This window comes from Carassius auratus, unplaced genomic scaffold (assembly GCF_003368295.1).
Source record: "Carassius auratus strain Wakin unplaced genomic scaffold, ASM336829v1 scaf_tig00217429, whole genome shotgun sequence".
Taxonomy (NCBI): domain Eukaryota; kingdom Metazoa; phylum Chordata; class Actinopteri; order Cypriniformes; family Cyprinidae; genus Carassius; species Carassius auratus.
Window position 1 is genome coordinate 9,653 of NW_020529065.1, and position 24,128 is coordinate 33,780.

General features: G+C 36.0%; 1 long non-coding RNA gene across 4 annotated transcripts; it reads left to right on the top strand.

Moving 5' to 3' along the window:
* The first annotated feature begins 10,283 nt into the window (after positions 1-10,283).
* On the top strand, positions 10,284-23,852 carry LOC113100951 (uncharacterized). 4 transcript variants are annotated; one of them, XR_003289862.1, is made up of 8 exons: positions 10,291-10,378; positions 11,657-11,717; positions 11,848-11,945; positions 12,191-12,253; positions 13,671-13,804; positions 17,679-17,720; positions 22,194-22,320; positions 23,190-23,852. It is a non-coding gene; the product is annotated as an uncharacterized LOC113100951 (long non-coding RNA). The 4 variants fall into 4 exon arrangements; XR_003289865.1 differs by having other exon boundaries at positions 10,298-10,378; positions 11,673-11,717; XR_003289864.1 differs by lacking the exon at positions 11,657-11,717 and having other exon boundaries at positions 10,284-10,378; positions 23,190-23,851.
* The last annotated feature ends 276 nt before the right edge of the window (positions 23,853-24,128 follow it).

A 24,128-nucleotide genomic window follows, 5' to 3' on the forward strand; every position in this document is an offset into this window, starting at 1 on the left:
CAAATGTTTTTTTTTTATTTTATTTTTTTTATATAGTTATGGGTTTGTTATATGTTTATTATATATATTTGTTTTAACAAAAAAGATGGTAACATTTTTTGTCTGTATTTTTTTATGTTTAGAAGTTAATATTTCTATGAACAAAGATGCATTAAATTAATTTAAAGTGACAGAATAAAATATTTTTATATTCCTCTTGATTCTTTCGTGAACAGAAGATTATAAAAAACAGTTTTCATTCATTCATTCGTTCCTTCTTTCATTCATTTGTTCATCCATTCATTCACAATTTGAATATATAAGGAATAATGGCTGCTGAAAATTTAGCTTTGGAATAATTCAAGGAAAAAAAAAATCATTTTAAATGCATTAAAACAGAAAACATAATATATGTGATAATATTTCACAATGTTCCTTTTTATGACATAAACAAATGAGCATAAGCATAAAACAAACTTGCTGACTTCAAACTTTTGAACAGTATGCGACCCTGGACCACAAAACCTAGCCTGGTAATACCAAACTCTGCTACTTCACTTTGCTTCGTAGTACAGAAGCGAAATGAAATTGAGCGGAAGTAGGAATTCTGACGTAGTCAGGCTACACGAAACCAGCCATAAGGGTACATTTCTTGAAATTGAGATTTATACATTATTTTGTTTTGATAGGACAATATTTGGCTGAGATATTTGAAAATCTGGAATCTGAGAGTGCATAATAATAATAATAATAATAATAATAATAATAATAATAATAATAATAATAATAATAATAATAAATACATAAATAATAATAATTATAATAATACTCAGAAAATAACCTTTAAAGTTGTCAAAATGAAGTTCTTAGCAAATGCATATAACTGATAAAAAATTAGGTTTATTAGGTTATTTATGGTAGGAAATTTACAAAATATGTTCATTGAAGATGATCTTTTCATAATATCCTAATGATTTATTTGCAAAAAAATAAAAAACAATTGATCATTTAGAAACGATACAATGTTATTATTATTATTATTATTATTATTATTATTATTATTATTATTATTATTATTATTATTATTGCTATTGCTAAAAATATACTTCAGCAACGACTGGTTTTGTGGTCCAAGGTCACATATACTGTATAATAATGGCAGTGTGTTCTAACAGAAAGGACCTTGTGTCCTTTCCCTGGCATTAAACAGCATCTGTCATTTAAAAGAGATAGAGAAAAAAAAAATCTTCTGGGGCATAATTTAATATTTATGACTTCTGATACAATTAAGAATTGCATAAATATTCCCTCTGTGTCTCTCTGAGTGAGGTAATATGATTTACTTCTGGAACATTGGAGGAAAAAAACTCATTTTGAAGATCACTTTGTAATTGGGGTGGAGGAAATGAAGATTCCAAGTGCAGGAAAACAAATTACCTTGTTACATGATGATTCACTGAGAAAGAATTTGAAATTGGTGTCTGTCCAGCCACCTGCCAGACAGGCTGTAATTTATATGACAATGTGAGTACCTGAGCTGTCTTTTCCATATCTAAAGGTTGGCAGAACTAAGACTAATCACATAGAAGCATCTGTGCTGAAAAACTGACGTGGGACCTCTATTTGAAGTCGCCACAGCAGTCCAAATTTACCTGCCTGTTTGCAGAACTTGAAATTGCTTCCTTTTCTTCTCTTCCACTCTGTTTTGGCCACTTTTACTCTTTCTAACTGTCTGACTCTACCTATCATTTTCTTTTTTTCCCCGACCCACTCCATTTCATTGCTATTGCTGGATCTTCTTACACTTACTTCTTCTTTCTGTTGACGAGTTGCACGTGGTTACTCAAGTGCTGCCAAAATGCCATCAAACTCTGATGACATCAAGAGATTGATGTTTTTCCAACTGCAAATAAACATGGATGTTAAAGAACAATGTTAAAAACAGTCATTAAATACGTGCCACAGCCTGGCAAGCTCTCCTCTCATTATGCATTTGCCTCATTCCAAGTGATTACAGGAGTATCATTTCTTTGATTTCTGAGAAATCTTAGCATGTAGGAACAGTGCAAATTTAAAATGGACATTTTGGAGAACGATGCAACCCACGTTCTCTACTTTCAGAGAACACTCCTGTAATTAGTTCAGCCTGGCATTCTTGAGGATGCTCTGACATCCAAGCCGTGCAAATGTGACATAAGAGTGTGGCAGTTCATTTAAAGTCCTCTCAGCACAGACAAGCACTCACAAGACTGTAGCTCACTGTGTCGTTTAAAAAGGTCACTGCAAAATAACTAAGCATGGGTTATAGACATAGAGTACAGTAACTGGAATCGTTGTCACTGAGCGGTGTATTCATACACTGCATTTAAAAATACATCAGTTGTTGTTGCCAGAACGTACATCTATTGTTAATACCAAAACTCTTAAATAAAGTTAATACCTACACTCTTAAAAAATAAAGGTTCTTTACTGGCATTGGTGGTTCAATGAAGATGTCAAAATGGACATTTTCTATTCCACAAAAGTTAATTTATAATGAAAGGTTCTTTAGATATTTCAAATGTTTTTCACACTAAGAAAAATATAGTTATATTAAGGACCAAAGCTCATCAGAAGTAGCTTTTCCACAAGCTGAGGTAAGTACTAATATACAGAAGCTGATATCATATCATATCATATGAATAAAAAACACCATCATGGTAACACACATGGCACTAAAACAGTACAACAAACATTAATTTAACAACATAATATGTAGCATAATATGTAACATAAAACACTGATGACACTATATTATTACAGTGTTAATGTCATTTTGTTTTCTCAATGTAATTTGTATTTATTTATTATATAAGGGAATTTACCATTAACCAATTACTGTTAAAATTACTAGTATTATTTTTTTTAGCAAACAGGCTGAATAAATATATATACACACACACACATAACCCCTCTCACCCGGGTCCTCTCTGACGCTCCTCGCACTCGCTATGCGGGGCTTGAACCCGGGTCTCCGGCATGGGAGGCGGACGCACTAACAAGGAGGCTAAATGGCTACAGCCATCAGTGTCTGTCACTAGTGCATCTCTTGAGATCGGGGAGTGAGGTTTACCTGCACAGCACTACTCACTGGCCTCCATTACACTCACCCCCCTAAACCTCACTCCCGTACAGGTCACAGCACCAATGTAACCCCTCTCACCCGGGTCCTCTCTGACGCTCCTCGCACTCGCTCCAAGCGGGGCTCGAACCCGGGTCTCCGGCATGGGACACTAACAAGGAGGCTATAGCCATTAGTGTCTGTCGCTAGTGCGTCTCTTGAGATAGGGGAGTGAGGTTTACCTGCACAGCACTACTCGCTGGCCTCCGTTACACACACATGCAATGCATTATCATAATCAGCCTGTTTGAATATCTTTTTTCTGGATATGCAAACCCACAAACACAGACACACACACACACACACATGCACAAACACGCAAAAAAAAAAAAAAAAAATATGTGTGAACATATCCCGAAAGGAGATCAGCCAAAAAAAGGCACAATTTGGTTAACATCCCTAAACATCACAGTCATTTTTTACAGTATAGTAACACTTTGCCTGACTTACAAATACCATGTTAAGAAGGTCAGATGCACTGACCACACCCACTGCCAAAACCAATCATTTCACTGTCCAGACTAGTGTATGTCAGCAATTATATGCATAAAAGCCATAACAGTTTCCGGCTCAACTTTTTTAATGGGATTTAAGCCATTGAAAAAGTGATTACTTTTCCATTTATTGCATTTTTTTTTTTCTCACCTGCGAGAAAACAGTCTTGTTAAATGCGCTGTGGCACACTTGTAGCAAAACGTAATAGCTTTTTACTCCAGATTGTGTATATGCACTCATTTGCACTCACAGTAAGCGATCGTCTGCAATGATCAATCCAGACATGTCTGCTCCATCAGCGCTGACCACATAAGTTAATAAAGTCCGACTGGCCTGAGTGATGGAGGGTATTAGACGTGTTTGGGAGAGCCTGGCCGGTAACACAAACACTGGAGGGACTCGCCGCAGAGCATCTATACGCAGGACCATCTGCTGAACGCCAGAACAGGTGCAGCACTGCGTCCTGTAGTGAGTTAATGACTGTAATCACAAGCAGGATCCAGACTGAGATTCTAATCTATGCCACATGGCAGATCTGTCTCCTCTCAGACAACAGGGTCACTTTGTGATGTCATTACGGGGTCCACTGTGGACAACCTCACACCGAGAGATACGACTCTGCTTCTCTTAGCTTTAACGTGGCAGATGCTCAGAAAACAAATCATCCTGAGAGATGTTTAAATGTTTTAAGTAGGACAAATATTTTGGTTATTAGGAAAAATGCCAAACTTAGAAGTCCATTAACTTCAAGAGGAATCAAGAGGACGAGGGAGAACGCAAAATGGCAGCATGGGAATTACTTGCATGAGGAGAGGCGATATAAAGGACATTAGCATTTTGTTTTCTCAAGTTTCCAAACAAACTTGTGTATGCTAATTAAAAGGCCTGTTTATAGAATATTCTTTTATGGAGAGTTTGTGTATCCTCCATGCTAACAAGAAAAATCAATGGTGAACAAGTGCAAACAGGAAAACAACTTTTTCAAAATGAGAACCCTTAAAGACCCTCAGAAAGATCTCGAGATTAGGGCATTTATGTAGCACTTGAAATAAATACGCATGGACTCTTGTAGAGCTTGATTAGAACACAAAGAGAAATGCAAGTGCATATTAATATAATATAGTGCACAATATGCAAAAGTGGCAGAGGGATGAGATGCAATAAACAATTAGCAGGTGTGTTTCATTTATTATATCTAATTCTATAATATATTTTTTAATTGCCTTCCCTCAAATTTGCATAAAGAAGCTTATGTCTAATCTGTTTGACTTGGCATCTAATCAGATGTTTGTGCCTTAAGAGTACTTGAGAGAAGTGTTTGGGTGCCGGGTTTCTTTTTAGAATGCCATTTTTTATTACTGTCAATGAAAAAGAATATCCAGGATGCTCTTTTTTTCTTTTCTGTTTTTATTTATTTATTTTTTATAAAATAAAATTGCTCAATGAATCTGAAAATGTTAAGGTATATAGCCACTTTTGTACAATTATGTTCTTAGATGGATGGATGGATGGATGGATGGATAGATAGATTAGCATTAACCTTAAAAAAATATGCTTTTTCATAAAATGGTAAAACTGCATAATACATATATATGATCATGACATAAAGGATTATTTATTGTGACAACAAAATGACTTTCTGCATAATGTTTATGCCCACAATGACTTTGCTTTGGCTGATTGTTTGTTTTGTTTTTTTCCAAAATATTCACATATTTATTTTAAATTGCTTCAGATCTTATTATAAAGAAGGGAAATTATTATTTATAATTAGGAATTAAATAAGTTGTTACTTTTTTTCTTACTCTGAAAAGTTAAAAAGCCTGGGTATTTTTGTTTAAATTTAAGCTCTACAGTAATCAGCTAATTTTGTAGGAATTGCATTTTAAATGTATTTTATAAAAAGTAAACAGTAAACACCATGCCTTGTTTCTTTGAAATTCACTTGCAGGAAGTCATGACAGATTGTGCACAACCTTGATCATTAAAACTAATTTAAAGTAGCTTGAATGATGACTGCCGTCCCACGGTGAATATTGGGCTGCAAATAACACTTAATTGGACTGGGTAAAGGCACAAAAATTGGAAGGGTAATATATAGAGAGAAAAAGTCTCAGTAAGTTACAGCTTTATTTTTATGCACTTTACTTAAATTTGTTTATTTTCTAGACAGTGCTTGTTTCATACAGTCCCCTTAACACAAATCTCTCCCTCCTCTCTCTCTCACACACGTCTTATTTATTCTCTTCTCCAGCTCTATCTGCCTCCTTTTCTATTTTCTGTAATCTTGAGAAAGGTGTCAGCATCTGTCGTCAGGCAGTGTTGCTGGCCGACATCTGACACTGCCCCAGGAACATAGTCAATAAAGCAATCTAATTGAGTGCCACTGGCTGCTGTTTATTGACAAAATAAGACCTGGGAATTAGGTGTGTCTCTGCTGCGCACCCCAAGCAGCCACCTTTCCAACGTCCCGACAGCTGTCCACTTTCAATCCATCAAAAGCCCATCCCGGTCCTCCAGGTGTCAACGGATAGTCATCTGACTGCAACTGAAATAAATATGCACTCAATTTGTGCATGAGAGAGATGGAAGCAGCAAGATGGGGAGGAGTGAGGGGCCGTTCACACAGAACGCATTTTGCATTCTGTTGCATTCCTTTTCCATTGTTTTTCTATGTAAACATGCACTAGATGGATGTGTTCGACCATTGCGTATGCACCTCATGTCTTTTGCAGTATCTCGTCCCTGACACAGCATTTTAAAAACACAGTCAATGAAAGAACTTTTAAAAAGTGGGCATCTAGGGAAGTTAAAGTTCAATTAAATGAATGCATTATATTTTAGTTTGATAATGTTTTTTTGTATTCAACAATTTGTATTTGAAGCAGATTTTATCGATAACCACTTTTTATGCAAGATATGCAAGTAAAATTTCCAACTTAAACTTAAATCTTGAATGCTTTCGGAGCACCGACTTGGCACATATTATTTTCAAGTTTTATGTGAAAAAACAATTTACAAAACATGTTTTACCCCAAAGCCATAAGCCGAGAATCTAAATAATTTGTGTTCCAAATTTGAGGTTGATATCTAAAAATTGTACTTCCCATTTATTTCCAATGTGACTATTTTAGACTGCAGGTCTTAAAGTGTGCCTATTTTTTAAATACCATTTAACCTTTTTGAACATGTGGTATCAGTGGTATGCAGAAGGCGGGTTATAGATGAGAAAAAAATAATGTACAGTATGTGGAAAATAATGCGTTTTTTTTAACCCTAAACCATAATTCATTACACCAAATACACAAAATAATGTTGTTTTTAGCAGCATCATATGACCTCTTTAAATTGCTTCAGTTTGCATAGGTTTGACACTTGTGCATTCCAAATCTGTGACTTCCAAAGGTTCCATTTCCTTTAGTATGCTACCTTAGTATGCTGCTCAATAGGTTTTGGAAGAAAGTGAATGTCTGTTTGTGTTTTCATGTATGTTAGCTGACCCTCATTTCTTTCTAAGCAGCTCTTTAGAACCAGAGGCAACACTGCATCCTCTTACAGAGCTGTGGTAGCTAATTGATTAATGCTGCCACTTATAAACACAATCTCAGCATTCCACAAGTGATAAGATTCCCTCGGCTCCATCACACAGCACCTGCCTAATGAGGGGACAAGAGAAACCACGGCCAAAACGAGGACAAGACGAGACGAGACGCCACCATCCCCTATCTGTCACCCTGAAAAGCTCTTATCAGCTCTCTTTTATTCTCCCAAATTAACTTTAATACTGAGATAAGCAGAGGGGGCTCACATCTGCATTGGCACTGTTAATTGACTGTTGTCACCTCACCGGAGTTGAGGAACAGAGCAGTAAAGAAGCGAAAACCTCTTCTTTTTTCCCTTCAACTCTACATCGCTCTGCTATTTCATCAGTCTTTTCACTTCTCCAACCTTATCTTCTTCCTGGCTCCTCGAGCCAAGGGCAGTCAGAGATGGCGGAATGATTGGGAATGGTCTGGGAGACAGAGAGACGATGTGGTTGCCATGTGAGCGCTTTTGACAGTGATGTACGAGCGAGTCTAGCTTCTGATAATTCGTCACTCACAGACACAGAGAGGTCCATTAATCAAACACAGCACAGTCAAGCTGCCGTCTCCACTAAAAACCCTCACGGCTGAGGTTTAGAAGTGTCTGCAGCAACCTGTGATGGTAGATCTGGTCTTTGTGGCGTGTTCAAGTTTCTACTGGTCATAAATCAGTGAAAACAAGTGTAGTTCCAATAGCTGAGCGCAGAGGCCTTGGCTAGCTCAACCAAAAATGAAAATGTGTTATTTACTCACTTCCAAGTTGTTCCAAACCTGTTTGAGTTTCTTTCTTCTTTTGAGCACAAAAGTGGATATTTTGAAGTATGTTGGTAACTGAACAATTGATGGTAGTCATTGACCTACATAGTATGAAAAAATAAAAATAAAAATAATTTATAATAATAAAAATGCAATGGACGTCAATGGCTGCCGTCAACTTTTTGGTTACCTACATTCTTAAAAAAAAAAAGATATAATTTGTGTTAACACAGGTTTGGAACAAGTGGAAGGTGAGTAAATGATAACATAATTTTTGTTTGTTTGTTTGTTTGTTTGAGTGCACTATACCATTAACATCTGCCTGGGATGACCAATCACAAGTATGCACATTTACCAAAGTGTAGTAAACAGTGTCACATGTCCGTAGTAAACAAGGGATGAAAATGTTTTATTTAAACCTGGGAAAAATATTTTGGCATGTTTATAGTATCATTATTATTTAATTTTATTATTTAAAGATTGTTACCACATTAGCATGTGTTCAGCATGTATATTAAACATATTTCAATTAAAGAGTTTCAAAACAATAATTACTGTTTGAATTATGTAATTAAATTGACAGAATTAGAAAGCTGAGACTTTGCGATTATATGGCATGCACATTTTGCTCATACATCAACAGCAAAAAATAAGGACTTGAAGATTGAATTTGGAATTAAGGAATCCATTTAAGTTCATCAAATTGATTATTGATTACAATTTATTAACTGACATTGACAACCCAGCCCTACCAGCCACTAATTGCATTTATTTACACAAACACTCTCGTTTCTCAAAATCTCTCACATTTTTCTGCAGTTTTCTTTCATCCAAAAAATGTGTTGACTTTACTTGAGGGACATGTTGTTTACTTGGTCTGTGACATCTGCACGATGACACAGATCAGCCCCTCGTTGAACTTGTTGAAAAGTTTCTTGCAAGTGCATCTGTCGACTGAAAACTTATAAAGAGAAAAGTAAGCTGAGTGCCTCATCTTTGGTAGAAAGAATATCTCTCTGTATTTGAGAAGATCTAAACCAATATGGCACATATATGTCAATGTAATTGCACTAATAGTTCTAGATTAGGTCATATTTCACACAACCCGCTTGAGGGTCGTCTTCTGTAATTAAATGTGATAAATGATCAGAGGAATGTGTTGAGATCTAAACAAGCATATTTTGCATCTACAGTTCTGAATGCTGAATGGCAGATTCCGCTGCCATATGTTCACACAACCGTCTGGTACCGCAGAGAAAAATATGTTTCCAGAGTCATTATTACTGAAGTAGTGATGCTATACTGAAGGCAGGCATGCATCTGAAGACCTTGGGTATTTCAAGCTCCAGTGCACAATTTACAGCAGTATTGAAAATGCATTTTAAATTCAATTTCTGAATTTTAATTAAGGTAATATATAGGATGTGGATTTTCATTCAAGAAAGCAGAATAATGCATTTTTTTATTTATTAGAAAAACATATATTTGCTTGACAAAGCCTTATTTGAAAGGCTTTAAAGATGGATGGATAGTCAGGCATAGCAACAGTTACTATGGAGGGTTCAATTCTGAACTTTGCACAACACTGTTAAACTCAAGAGTTTAAAAACTATCTAAGGAAAGAGACTCTTAACCAAATGTTCTGCTACAAGTCATTACCAGAACTCCCTGAAAAACAGCCCAACTCTTTTCCCCTGCGCAGGAATCTGTGCTCTTTGCCGTAGAGGATGATTTAGCCTAAAAGAGCACTGGAAATTTCTTCAGAGGCCTTGGGAGTGACTCGATCAGTCTGCTGCTGTCTCGTTGAGAATGCCAGCTCATTTCTCAGGCTCGACTCTGCGGTTGGAGCCTGTGTGCCATTCCTGGTTCATTCTTATGCACTTCCGTTGCCAAAGAGCTTGTCAGCTGTGATGAGGTAGAGCCTGAAGTATTCCTGGCCTCCATTTTTGCTCAGAAATTTCTCATGGTATTTGGCAAAGGGGTGGCAGGGAGGGAAGGAGGCAGGCTTGATTTGATGGACTCCATTCTCTGAAGAACTAAATTATACAGGAGCAGATAGCGCAAATGAACAGTGACGGCCACTTGGTTTCTCTGGGGCATCTGAGTGCTTTTTATTGCATGGGGGGTAAGCTAAGCGAAATGCAAGGAAGACTGCAGATGTTTGGAGACAAATGGAAATCACAGTTTGCAGGCAAGCTGCCCAACCTCTTCAGCTTATACTACTCTCCACTGTTTTAAAACTTTAGTTTCTTCATGAAGTATAGTTAGATAAAGTTTATATGGCAGTCTGGTTTTGTGTCTTCAATCTCCAGCTGCATGGAAAATCTGACCAACTAGCTGCAACCTGACTCATCTTTAAGGCATCAACGGTCAGACTGACCCTCCCTGGGAAATGAAATCAAAGGTATCTGCTTTTAACATCAGTGTCCTTCCAAGGTTGCAAGAAATTGTCTTTGTCCTTTAGATTCAGTTCATGATTCATTTATTGTTCCTTGCATGTTTGTGTGGTGTGGTTTTATGAAATAAAGAAAACTGTGAGTATGCACTATTTGTCCTTGGTTTGATGGGAAAATCATGGCTGCAATGAAGAACAGTTACTGTTGGAACTTATCGCCTTTCGCTGCTGTTGTTCTGGCTCAGATATCAAACTGCTGGATGTGGATTAAAGCCGTCTGTGGAGGAGACACATGCAATCTCCTGATTTTCTTTTAAAGCTGCCATTTTGTTCAGATTAACAAATAAAAGTGCATTTGCGGAAAGAGAGGGAACAAGAAAAAAAAAAAGATTACAGGCTAGTTAATGGGACAGAAATAGCAGCTTTTTGCTTTCCTTTTTTAGATATCAAGGCTGTGAAAACAGTCAGTGCTTCGAAACGTCAGTTACACAATATTTCTTTTTTTCAGCACCAATTACGTTTCTAATATGATGTATTTGCCCTATAATGAGTGACCAAAAATATCCCCACTAATGCGTAAAAAGGTCAAAATGAGTCATTTGAATCAATGGTTTTCTTTATAGAAATAATAACTAACTTTTAATAATTCAATAAATGTAAATTATGTATTTAAAAAAAAATGTAAAAACAATTAAATTATTATATAGATATATTTAATTATTATTATTATCTATGTACAATGAATCATTTGCCATCAAATTTAGCCTCATTTTGTCAACTTCTTGTAAATGACCATTTTACACAAATCAAATGATCACAAGATCTCCAGTGCTTTTTGAGAACAACTGCATTAACTTGAAATGTGCAGCAGATGTACTTTTCCGCTGTGCATGGGATTCATAGTGAAAGTCTTTTAAATACTGCGCAGCTGAGACTACAGCGCTGGCATTTTAAAAGTGGGGCTGAAGCTGCGCTGGTATTTGTACATGAGTTAACATGCTAAGTAGGCACTGCGGTAGCTTAGCGGTGAATATTCATGGTTGGCTCTTTGCCATGGTGATGGCTCTAAAATCCCATTTTCTGAAGCATCATTTCATTAAGAGAGCAAATAGCTGCTCTAAAATCCAAAATTATTTGTAATTCCGTCTCTCGTTTTGAACTAATTTCCATTGTCAGTGAAGAGGCAGGCTGGTGCATCTGACATGTGCAATCACAGACAGAGAGGAGCATGCATTGAGAAACTTCAACACTTTTGTATAAGTGTGTGTGTCTATGTGTGTTTTTGAGCCAATCTCATCAACAGAGCACATACTCGGCTGATTGGGCAAGGTGGTGCTAACTTGAATAGGTAATCAGGCTTTAAGCATATTAAAATGTGCTTTTTTATTTTTTTTATTTATCATTTAGCATCAGTTTAGCTGACATGACCCACTTTTCTGGCAAACAATCATCATATTTTTGGTGTTGTTTTGTTACAGTGTAATTGCCCATTCAAACTGCTATTTTAAGACCAAACTGAAGATCAGCTGGTAACATCAGCAGTGGACTGACCATGCAAGAGTTAATCCTACTAATGGTGAGCACCTTGCCTTCCAGCAAATCAGCCAGGACTAATGGCCGAACAATAGCACGTATAATTAATGTGCATGAGCCAGGCTGATAAAGGAGATCTAAACCTGGAGAAAGCTTTTTGTCCACATTTCCATTCATCTTTATAAACCTGCATGTAACCCCTAAAAGTATGCAGACTTCATGTCACTCACTAAGGTAATTAAAGTTTTGAATCCAGAATTTCGTTTTTTTCTTATATTTCATTTTCAGACTAAAGACCCACACGGTAGCATCAGCAGTGGACTGAAGGTGTGAGTGTTAATCCTACTAATGGTGAGCACCTTGCCTTTCAGCAAATCAGCTAGGACAAATGGCCGAACAATAGGACATCTAATTAATATTCAAGAGCCAGGCTGATAAGGTTAATAAAGGAGGTCTATAAAACCAGGAGAAAGCCATGAGTTTGCGTTACCATTAATCTCTATATAGATGTATGTACCCGCATGTATGCCTACTGCATTATTAAAGTTTTTAGTTTGTGTAATATAGTATTAGCTTTTTCCCCCCAGTGTTCCAGTTCATTTAGTCTTTAGTTTAGTTCCAATTTAAGTATTTTGTGTGGCCATAGCTAGTTAACTTGTAGCTAGTAATCATTTAAACAGCATTGTTAAATTTCTTAATATATATATATATATATATATATATATATATATATATATATATATATATATATATATATATATATATATATATATATATATATATATTTTTTTTTTTTTTTTTAAGAAATTATTGCTTCTATTCATCAATTCAACACATTAAATTGTAAACTGTGTAAAGTTACTGTAAAGAGTTTACTGTCATGAAATTCTATTTCAAATTAACATTTTGTACTATACTGTACAACAAAAGTATCCTATATGTAATGGCTGCTGAAAATTATTTTATATTACAAAAGAAAACAGTTATTTTTAATTTTAAAAAAACTTAAATAAAAATAAAATAAAAACTTTTTTAGAATTTTGAGTGCATTTCTGATCAAATAAATGCTTTAGTGACCATAATAGATAGAATTATTATTACTATTATTATTATTATTTATTTTTTTTCAATTCATATTGTTTGTGTATATGGCATGACTATAAATGAGCATATTAATCTGCAAATTAAGTGTTTAATCATTAAAATAAAATAATAATAATAGGTTCCAATGACAATTTCATGCAAATAAAACAAAAAGGGGCTTGTTTTTAATTTGGGGATCGGCTGTGGCATTTACAGCAGTACCTTTTGTTGTGATGAACAATTTGTGTCAACACTGTTCACTGTGACTCAGTCTGGCGCATCAGTCGCGTTGACACTTGGGAGAGATTAGAGGGTGTTCACACAGGACGTGTGCTCCCTTTCAAACAGCTAGACAGAGCGCAACTGAATGGAATGGAGCTCTTGAGATGCATTTTTTAAAGATGAGCTATTTTTAACCTGACACTTGCCAAATCATGGGCCTCGGGCCAAACATCTCCATCTGACACAACTATTTATAAAATATTAATCTGAATGGAAACTTCAGATGTTTAATAAAATAAGTTCACATGCATTTCATTTTTCAATTCAGTGAGTCAATTTAGAGCCTCTGCTATGAATTGGATTGAATGAAGTGGCTTCTCATCTAAAACAAGCTCATTGTAATGTGTTTATATAAACTTACAGAAGACTTCAACTATAACCCGTTGTGTCATTTCTCTTTTAGAAACAAACCTCTTTACCCCAGCATGAGAAGGCCATGCTAGATGAAACCAATCTCTTCTTTCTCACTCTCTGCGACAAAAGATGGATGTACCAGCAGACAAAACAGCAGCTCACTTGTCAATTTATGGACTCCAGGTATACTTCAAGATCCAGTTCCCTGTTTCTGTCATTAAATCTGTCCTGTTCTACACTCCATCCCTGCAACTTCCTCCCACAAACCTACAATAATTGGCACCACGAGATCTCTGGTCTTCCGCTTTCCTGGAGCTTCCCTATTTTTCCATTTCTTGCCTCCATGCAGTAGTAGCCATTGATATTTCCCTCAGTGTGACAAGTGGGGTTATTTTAAAATTCAAACTGGATTCAGCGGTGAGCCGGGCGATGACACTTTTTAATATCTGAGTGGAGTTGTATGGGAAATGTGAAGCAGACGGCCGGGGTGAGAATTCATTACCCGGCCCCTTCGCTCACCAGCGCCAGCTGCTGCCTCGCACATCCCATCTCAAAACCCAAATTGAACCCCACCCTCTGCATATATTCCAGCCCCATTACAATGTCAGATATCCAGTCCTGAGATGGCGCCCGCTGCTTATGCAATGTCAGTCACTAGACAACTTGCTTCAACAACTTGACCCCCATCTGCTCCCTCTTACCTTTTTATTCCTCTCCCAGGATTCATTGCTCATTCAGAACATGCTCTCGCCTACATATTTATTTGCAGATAGGCTGGTGAGCAAACCTGCCATGTCTCCTCGGAGGTGTGCTCCTCCTCATCTTAAATGTGATGTTGAGAGGCCTGAGGAGATGTTGATACTGTGATTGTCTGGTGGCTAACCGAGTGATCAGCACTGTGGGCTGGATGTTTGACACACTGTCTTTCATACATTATCACTCTCTTATCACCATTCTTCCCTTTCCAATTTTCAGCTAGGATGTTTTACTAAAATGACGGCAGGACACAGAGATTGAAGCATGTTTCACAAGTGATATGACAACTTATTGGCACCTATATGAATGAGCCATGAATAGCCTACAGTACGGACAGTTAACTAACACAAAGAATTGTCCATTCAGATTATTAATGCTAATAAATGTAACCCTAGAATGCATAAATGAGGCCAAATTGACCAGACAGCGTATTAATTTTGGGCTATTGTTCATTTGATTTTGAAATTTTCCCTTAATTGTATTTATTTTTAATAGTATATGTCTTGCTGCATTTATTTGATCAGAAGAATACAGTAAATAAATGGTAAAATATTATAATTTAAAACAACTGTTTTAACTGTATATATATATATATATATATATATATATATATATATATATATATATATATATATATATATATATATATGTGACATCCAGAAATCATTCTAATATGCTGATTCGGTGCTCAGCAAACAGTTTGTTTGTTTGTTTGTTTTTAGGATTCTTCAATGGGCTTCTTTTAAGATAAGTGTTTTTATTTGAAGTAGAAATCTTTTGTACTATTATGAAAGCATTTACTGTCACTTTTGATTAATTTATTGCATATTTGCTGAATAACAATTATTTCTTTAAGAAAAAAATCCTTCTACTGTAAACTCTTTATTATATAAAGATAAAACACAAGATATTTTTGATGAAAATCATTAACTCATTTTAATTCCCCCTTTTTTTAAAATCTATGTTGGGTTAATTTCTTCTTTATTTTACTGTATTGCTATTACCACCATTTTTTAAAAAGTGGTAAACCGCTTGAGGCAATGTGTTTTAGTGATATTCCCACAGTTAAGATGGTTTGTAATGCAATCTGTTGTGTCTGATTGCCTTAATATACATAGAACAAACACAACATCCTTTGGACAAAAGAGTAGCATATGACCTTTGATAGTGAGCAGTAATATAGAAACCAAAGTGATTAAAGCAATGTGATTTCAAGTTTAAACCAAACCGGAGTCTTTTTAGTTTCACAGAGTCCAGTGCATACATGTTCTCCTAGTCTCATTACTGTGCTTTACAATTTTTTCCTAATTTAACAGTCCCTCTCTGTCTAAACCATGGTGATACAGTACATTCAGGGGCAAGACCTATTTGTTCACTTATTCAGGGCTTTGACTAAAGATTTAATGAGTTTCCATAGTTGTCTTGAAAGGCAATCTTAGTGTAATTACAAAAAAAGAAATGGCTCAGAACTTGCTGTTCCTTGTATATATAAGCTTTTGTAAAAGCATGGAACTAGCAGGCTGTGCACAGCTCGAACTTGGACTGCACAGACATAATGTTCTGAGAAAATACCTTGTTCTGAAAAAAGTACTCATGGAGGAAAAGTTTCACAGTTTTGGTGAGTATTCCATGGAATTCTAATACAAAAAAAAAAAAAAAGAAGGGCAGTAAGACTTAAAAAAAGAATGGTCGATTCCTTAGAAAAAGTGTTTGTCAACATTATAGTGTATGGAAGGAAACTTTATAATAGTTGAGCATATAACATGAGCAACGGTCAAAGAAGAATCAATACAGCAGTAATGTTTCATTTCTAAATGAATCGATTGAGTGAATGAGTGATATTCTATAATTGACTCACTCAAAAAGTCACCTACAGGCATAACATTGTAACCTACAGAAAGAAAAAATAAATCCACATACTAATGACAATCTGTATGCAACAAATATAGTATGCAGACCTAACATGTGCATCAGACTTGGTAAATGTTGGCAAATGTGTTCCTGTAGCTCTATTGGTAGAGCATTGCGCTAACAAATGCCAAGTTGGGGGTTCAATTCCCCGGGAACACGTGATAGGTAAAAATTGATTGCCTGAATGCACTGTAAGTTGCTTTGGATAAAAGTGTCTGCTAAATGCATAATTTTACATATACATTTTAAATGATGATGCATATTAGTATATTCTATACCTCATATATACTACCTGATATATAGAAGCCTATCTGATTTTCTTAAACCTTGTTGCTTCAGCTCAAAGTCTTTATTATGATCAGAAAGTATTAAATGGCCTACAAATAATGTTAGAGTTAAGAATAAAGGTGAGATAATGCATTTGAAGCTACTCTACATCCCTTAAAGGTGCAACAGGAGATCTTGGGAAATGCTAACATTAGCCTGATAGCACTGAAAGCAAATTTCCCACTCTCCCTGCAATTGCCAACTAAGTGAGACATGCAAAATATGTGTGCAAGGACTGGAATTGGGAACCACTGGGCTACAAAATGTGTCATTCACCAGTGAGACTTAAAAATGTTAAAAGTACTACAATACCAGGAAGGTTGTTGATGTTTATCGCTCTGTCTACATAGAGTGCGTGAACGCGCTGATGACGTATCCTGACTGGACTTACATTTCTTGGTCCTACATCTTTCAGAGAATATATAAATACAGAAAAATAAATTTAGACCACTTAACTTAATGATTTCTATAGGGATGTGAAGAGTCTTTCAACCAGCATAATAAAAAATGTTTTTAATGAATCTTTGCTAATCGCCTTTCTTAATAATGTGCAAGTTAGCAAGTTTCACAATGAATGCTGCTAAAATTAACGGTCTTTCTTAGAGTGGTTCGGAAGAAAAGGGGCGGGGTCAGAAGAGCTCATTAAAGTTTAAAAGAAAATGCTACAAAACAGCTTGCTCTGAAAAGAGGTGTTTTTGACAGGGTAAAAAAAAATAAATGTTTTTTTTTTTTTTTTTTTTTTTTTACACTACCATTGAGAAATGATAACCAAGCTATGTTACAGACTTTTAAGACCCTAAAGAATCATTTCAACTTGTGGAAAATATTATGATATGTTGTGATTTTCTTGCCTGGAAATTGATGAAATTTTTGAGTCATATGGAGTCTATAGAGAATTTGTTGTTGTTATAACTATGCTTAGCTCTTAAATATTTTACCAGCTATAAAGTGCTTCTTCTTGTTGTTGAAATATATGTCTATAAAAATGTTTTTCTCTGTGAAAATGATTTCTCTATATCTCATACAATGATTAAAAAAAATTATTTCTGCTGGTTTTGGGCAGCTGAAAAAGTCAAGGAAAGTGGGAACCTTGACTGCTGTGTTGGTAAGTCTCTTTATAATACCTTGGCTTCCTTTGTTGCTGACTCTTTGTTATCTTCTCGTTTCACCCTTATTTTGTAATAAAGAGCTGCAAATTGGGTTCTGCATCCCCGCTTTGAGCCTATTGTTACACCTGCAATATGATGCATTGCTGTATTTACTGTGGAACACAAGAGCAATAATCACCCGGCCCACACACCCCAATGAGAGGTGCTGCTCTTTACGGGTTCTGCCTCATTAATTCATTCAGTGCTCTAATTTTGGCTTTTTTCTATTAAGTAAGATTGCACTAAACAATTACGGCTGCCAGTGTTTTAATCCACTCCATGCTCAGGGCTTGTTAATTTGTTTCTCAGCACAGATTCCTTGTCTTTGAAGAACTTCCATAATCGGTTTCGACACATTTTTTGGCCCAGGAATGTGGCTTAATGGTATGTTGTGATAGAGCAGTTTCTCTTGGCTCTTAAACAAGGCTGGTATGACTCCTTCAGCCCTCTGAAGCTGTTGTTAAATCACTTGTTAAAACACAGTGTACTTTTTGTCTCTATTTTTGTAAGCCGGGGACAATCTTTTCCTCTTGACCTGTCACGTATGGGCCTCTAAACCCTAATTAATGTAGGAAGCCCAGCTGCTTTGTCACTTATTATGTCTCTACTTAGAAACTGAGACTGTGTGCCACCTGCTTTTATGTTCTGATTCACATGTAAAGAAACAATATTGTGCAGTAGAGATAGGAATCATAAGGAATTTAATACAGTACATTTTGAAAAAGAAAATGTAAAAACGTAAAAAGATCATTTACAATTTGTTTATTATATTTGTAAATAAGTAACTCTTTTATATGTATTGCACTCCCAGCTCTGTTTCTATGAGGTAATTTTAGACTTTATTATACACAAACCAGAGTAAATGTAATACTTTAAGTGCGTACATTGGAAATGACATGTTGAGTCAGATTAATTCAGAGTTATCCATGAGTATTTTTATAAATAGAACCTCCTCCAAAAAAGTGATTCCTTCGGAAATCAGTCTACACTCGTTGCACTGTGTGATTCTGAATTTATACACACACACATACATACAGCATATAGAATAGAAAGAAAAAAACCTCATTTAGAGTCATTCATTTGGGAATGTAATTCAACTGATCACAGTGCGTGTTCCTAAATCACGAAATAACCAGAAGAGTCATTTAATCAGGAATCTAACTACACTGGTTGTGCTGTGTTTTTGAATCACCAAAAATAATTTATTCATAAGAGTCATTCATTTAGGAAACAAAGTACACTGGTGACACTGCATGTTCACAGTGGCTCCTTAAAGTAATCTGTTTAGAAGCTTAACTGATCATGTGATTGTTGCTGATTCATCAAAAAGAACCATCTTTTTTTGGGAATCCAGCTATACTGAGTGACTAGTTCCCAACCCATCTGCGCCAGTAACATGTACCTATCTGGGTGTAATCTATGGAGCTGTCATACAAACACTAGGGTTCTGGTTGGTCGCCAGTCCAATCTGGTAGCAAATTCACTGATACACGGTGCACACCCAAACACACATTCATAGATAGGCATGCACATGATGTGTACATTCAACACACAGACACCATCAATATGCATCAGTCCAGGTGTCTTGCTCTGCTGGTCAAAGTTTAATGAACATTGACACCACGTTGAGATGGATGCGGGCCAGGCCTGTTGGTATTTTAAACATGAAACATACTGTAGAGTGCCACAACAAAACCCAGAAGCTCATTACAGTCCTGAAGCAACTGTTAATATGACTGCGGGAATACACTATCGGCTTATTGCTAAAGTACACTAAAAACTGGCAGTACTGTGGCATGAGTGATGTTTGTATCAATATTTATGTTGTTGTCAATAGTTTCTACAGTCTCAACAGATTACAGATTGAATTCACAATAAATAGAAGCTGTTAATTTTCACTTGGCAAATGGGGAATTCTGCCAGTACAACTCTGTGCGGTATATTTACTTGATAGACAGCCTGGCAATGACTGCATTAATAGAAACTAACAACAATGCTTGTAACTTTTCACAAGCTGTAACTTTTAAATAGCCTGAACGTCACTGTAATTCAAACCTGACTGGAAATGTGTTCCCCATGGGAATTTATAAGCTGGCCTACTCGCAAATGTTATGACTTATAGCAAACCCATGCAAATGGACGACCCAGTTGGTCTATTGTATGTACATGCTCATAAAAGCCTCTGACAGCCACTCTAATTTTAACTCCCGACTCAAAGATCAGCGAAATTTAAAGTGTTTGGGGAGCCATGCTGTAATTTGGCCAGAACGTTCGGATGAAATAAACAGCGTGCCATTGCATCAAGGGCAACCGGAATGACTACACGCTTGTCCAGGTGGGAAATAACCTCAGGCACACAATTCAAATTTAAAACTCAGCAGGTTCACAGAGATGAAGCTGGAAATCTGACAGTAAATCTGCCCTGTTTTGGGACCCAGCCAGAGATCAATATCTGCAGCGGGATGGGGGACACTCGGGAGGAGGCGGGATTATTCAGTTTGGTTGATGGCTTTCCAGCTCGGTGATGGCAAGTAATTTGTGGTGATTCAATGTGTAACCTGCTACCAATTAGAAATGACCGGAAAACTGGGCTTGGATATAGTTTAGTCCACCATGAGTTTGGTATGCTTGAAAATGCAATAGACAATGGGCACGACTGATCAAATAATTTTCAGAAATCCACTATGCAGAGATATAGTGCTTAAGGAATGGGGTTTGGATAGGCACATTGATCTAAAATAACATGTCATTTGTATCAATTTGTGCAAGAGCCTGTGCTACTCCCTACTGTCTTTGTGATTCATTTGCTTGTTTAATCCTATACAGCTATTTTATCCTACCTTACACATGTCCTGAACAAATTATTCTGATGAGCGATTTTGATGGCTGTTTTTAATTAATCAAATGCATGTAGTGCTTGCAGTTACATTTAATCACTAATAAAAATTTTATTAATCAAAAACATACTCCATGTCTAGTAATTAATTACATTTACATGTAATTAAAGATGAAAACATAAACTTTTATTCCATAAGGATGCATTACATTGATAAAAAATGACAAGAAAAAAAGCATGAAAAAAAGCATAATGTTACTAATAAATAAATGAATGCCATTTTACAATATTACAATATTATATATATATATATATATATATATATATATATATATATATATATATATATATATATATATATATATATATATTTTTTTTTTTGCAATGTTACATCTTACAAGATTACTTTTAATGTATTTTATGAAATAAATGTAGCCTAGCTGAGAATGAGACTTGTGTCTGATTGCTTGATTAATTGATTGATTGCTTGATTGATTGATCAACTGATTGATTGATTGATTGTATATATAATGGCAATCTAGGGAATACTAGGGAATTGAAATTGTTTTTCTTTTTTCCCCAAACATAAATTATAATATTACGAGAGAATTGTTAAGGGTTGGTTCACCCAAAAATGAAAAATCTGTCATTAATTACTCACCCTCATGTCATTCCAAACCCATACGACCTTCATTCATCTTCGAAATACAAATTAAGGTATTTTTTATTAAATCTTAGAGATCTCTGACCCTCAGTAGACAGCAATGATATTACCACAATCAACACACAGAAACATAGCAAGGACATCGGTTAAATAGTCCATGTGACATCAGGGGTTCAACTGTAATTTTACGAAGCTACAAGAGTAGATTTTGTGAACAAAGAAAACAATAATAACAATTTATTCAGCAATTCTTCTCCCTGAGTTACTGTCTTTCACAATTTTGGAGAGTACCCCAGAATGTAAGCATGCGTGCACTGTCTACTAAACATAAACAAAGACAATTACATAAAATTAGGATTGAACCCCTGATGGCACATGGACTATTTTACCAATGTCCTTGCTATGTTTTCGTGCGTTGATTGTGGTAATATCATTGCTGTCTATGGAGGGTCAGAGAGCTCTCAGATTTCATCAAAAATAACTTAAGTTGTGTTCCGAGGATGAACGATGTTGTTACGGGTTTGTAACAACATGAGGGTGAGTAATTAATAACAGAATTGAACTATCCCTTTAATGGAACTAATGAGAAACTGGAATTTTTATGATAACAATTCTTTATGATTCCCAACCTTTCTGAAGTTACATCTTTGTTGTCTTTTGCTTACCTTATCCAATACGTCCATTACAGGAGAACCTTCCAAGGACGTCTTGACAGACTTGCAATCAAAAGAGTTAAATTTTTTTTCATGTTCAGTGTCCTATTCTGAAAGGCATGACAACAGTCGTCTGTCATGTTGATGTTACGGCATCTGACGGCATGTCACTGCTTTGTTCCTCTGTTATATTCTGCAATATCAGAGTTATGGAACATCAAAAGAAAAACCTAACAAGCTTTTTCACTCCCACATCATCTTGTGTTTGGGTTCACAGCCACAAGAGGAACAGGAGCCAAAGCTCAGCATGGTGTGAGAAGGTTGCCCTCAGGCAAGCGTGAGACTGGCCTTGGTAATTGGCACCGGTGAATGAGAGGGTCCTGGCACGACTCTGAAAACCAGAGGTGAGACTAACCCCTGTGGATCTCAGTACTGCCCTTGAGAGGTTTTTCCTAGGGGCATTATTAGCTTCCTCCATGAGACTGCAAAAGCTTTGAACACGGTTAAATATGAACTGTGTAGCCACAGCCACGGCATTTTTCTTTCTTTCTTTCTTTCTTTCTTTCTTTTTAAGGTGATTTAAGCAAGTGATGAACAGGCTACATCATAAATATGCTTCTCATTTATGAGGAGAATCTGACTCTGATCGTCAGTGGCACAGCACAGATTCTCAGATCTTTCTTTACTGCACATAGAGAACGATTTGACTGAAAACTATCAGAAGGGCAGAGATTTGGAAAAATTTGGAAAAAGAGGTGTCTTTTCTGCTTTAAGTATGTTTTTTTAATGTTGAATATAATTTATGAATATATGAAATGTAGAAAATATATTAAAAATTCTGCCATTGGGTGCTAATGAGATAAGGAAGCAAGCTAAAACAAACAAAAATGATAGCTTGGAATCTTGGTCAGGATATAGTGTGCGTTAACCAAACACATGTATCCAAAGTTTTTAAGACATGTTCAGTTCATTTGGTCCTTGGGAATAGAATACATTGCCAGGACAATGCTAGTGTCGTACTCTACCAATTGAGCTACAGGAACACAAATTGAAATGCCATGCCTCCAACCAACTTGTTCCATTAAGACTTTCAAGTAAACAGATTTATAACCAAGTCCCAAGTCACACTTGTGTATAGTTTTCATCTGCACACTATCACACAGGGATTTAAAAAAGACTCTGAGATGTCTCTAGAGCTTTTATGAGGAAGATGGTATTCATGCAAATCTATCTGTATTTGCTTTTTAAGTACAGACTTGTTTTGTCTCTACAGGGAGGATCCCACAGTAGTCTCATTTTGTTTCTCTCCCCTGGGCACTGGAAAAGTCTTGCTGTATGCACTTCGCTCAGCTTCAGGCAGAGGTGTTAATAGAGCCTCTTGTGGATCAGCGTCTCTCCAGTCTACACTATCATTAGCCCTGGGGTGGGCCAGAGGGAAAGAGAGGGACTGTGGCACATCTCTTGTCATTTACCCTGTTTTTTTTTGTTGTTTTTTTATCTCTCTCTCTCACTCGTGTGTTCTCTGTTTATGAGTCATTATTCCCCATCCACAGACACATAGCTGGAGTGACAGTTGCTGTATGGGCATGTACAGCATATGTTCAATAAAATATTTTCACCCAACATATCATTCTTCAATTGGTGTTCACTCAAGCCATCTGCTTTCTCTTACTTCTCACTTTCCTGTTTTATCTGCATCCTACTATTGAATTCATTCCACTCTTCCATTATTCATATTTGAAATGCCTTTGGTAGACTTTACTTTGTTATTCCTACTGGCATGTTTATTAATGGGATATTATGGGATGAATTTAGACCATGTGTAGAAAATTTATGGAAGAATTACAACATTTTTAATGTATACTCAGGAATAATGTTGACAAGACGTTGTGTAGATTTCAGTCTTTTACTATTTAAGAGCAGTGATTTTTCCTTTTTATTGAAAAAAAAAAAAAAAAAACCTGTGGGGGGGTGTTGTCAAAATGGGTGCTGTGTTAACTGAAACTTGCTTCGAAAGAACATTTTAATTAACATTTCTCTCATTCAACAGGTTTGTGAGTGTGGACTTCAATGATGTTATTCAGCAGCTGTAATTTAAGGAAAAAGGTATAATCAAAAACATACTTCCTCCTTCAGACACACAAACTCTGTAAATCCATAGAGCACTGATATCATCTAAACTACAGCAAGAATAATTCAGTCACTGAGTGAT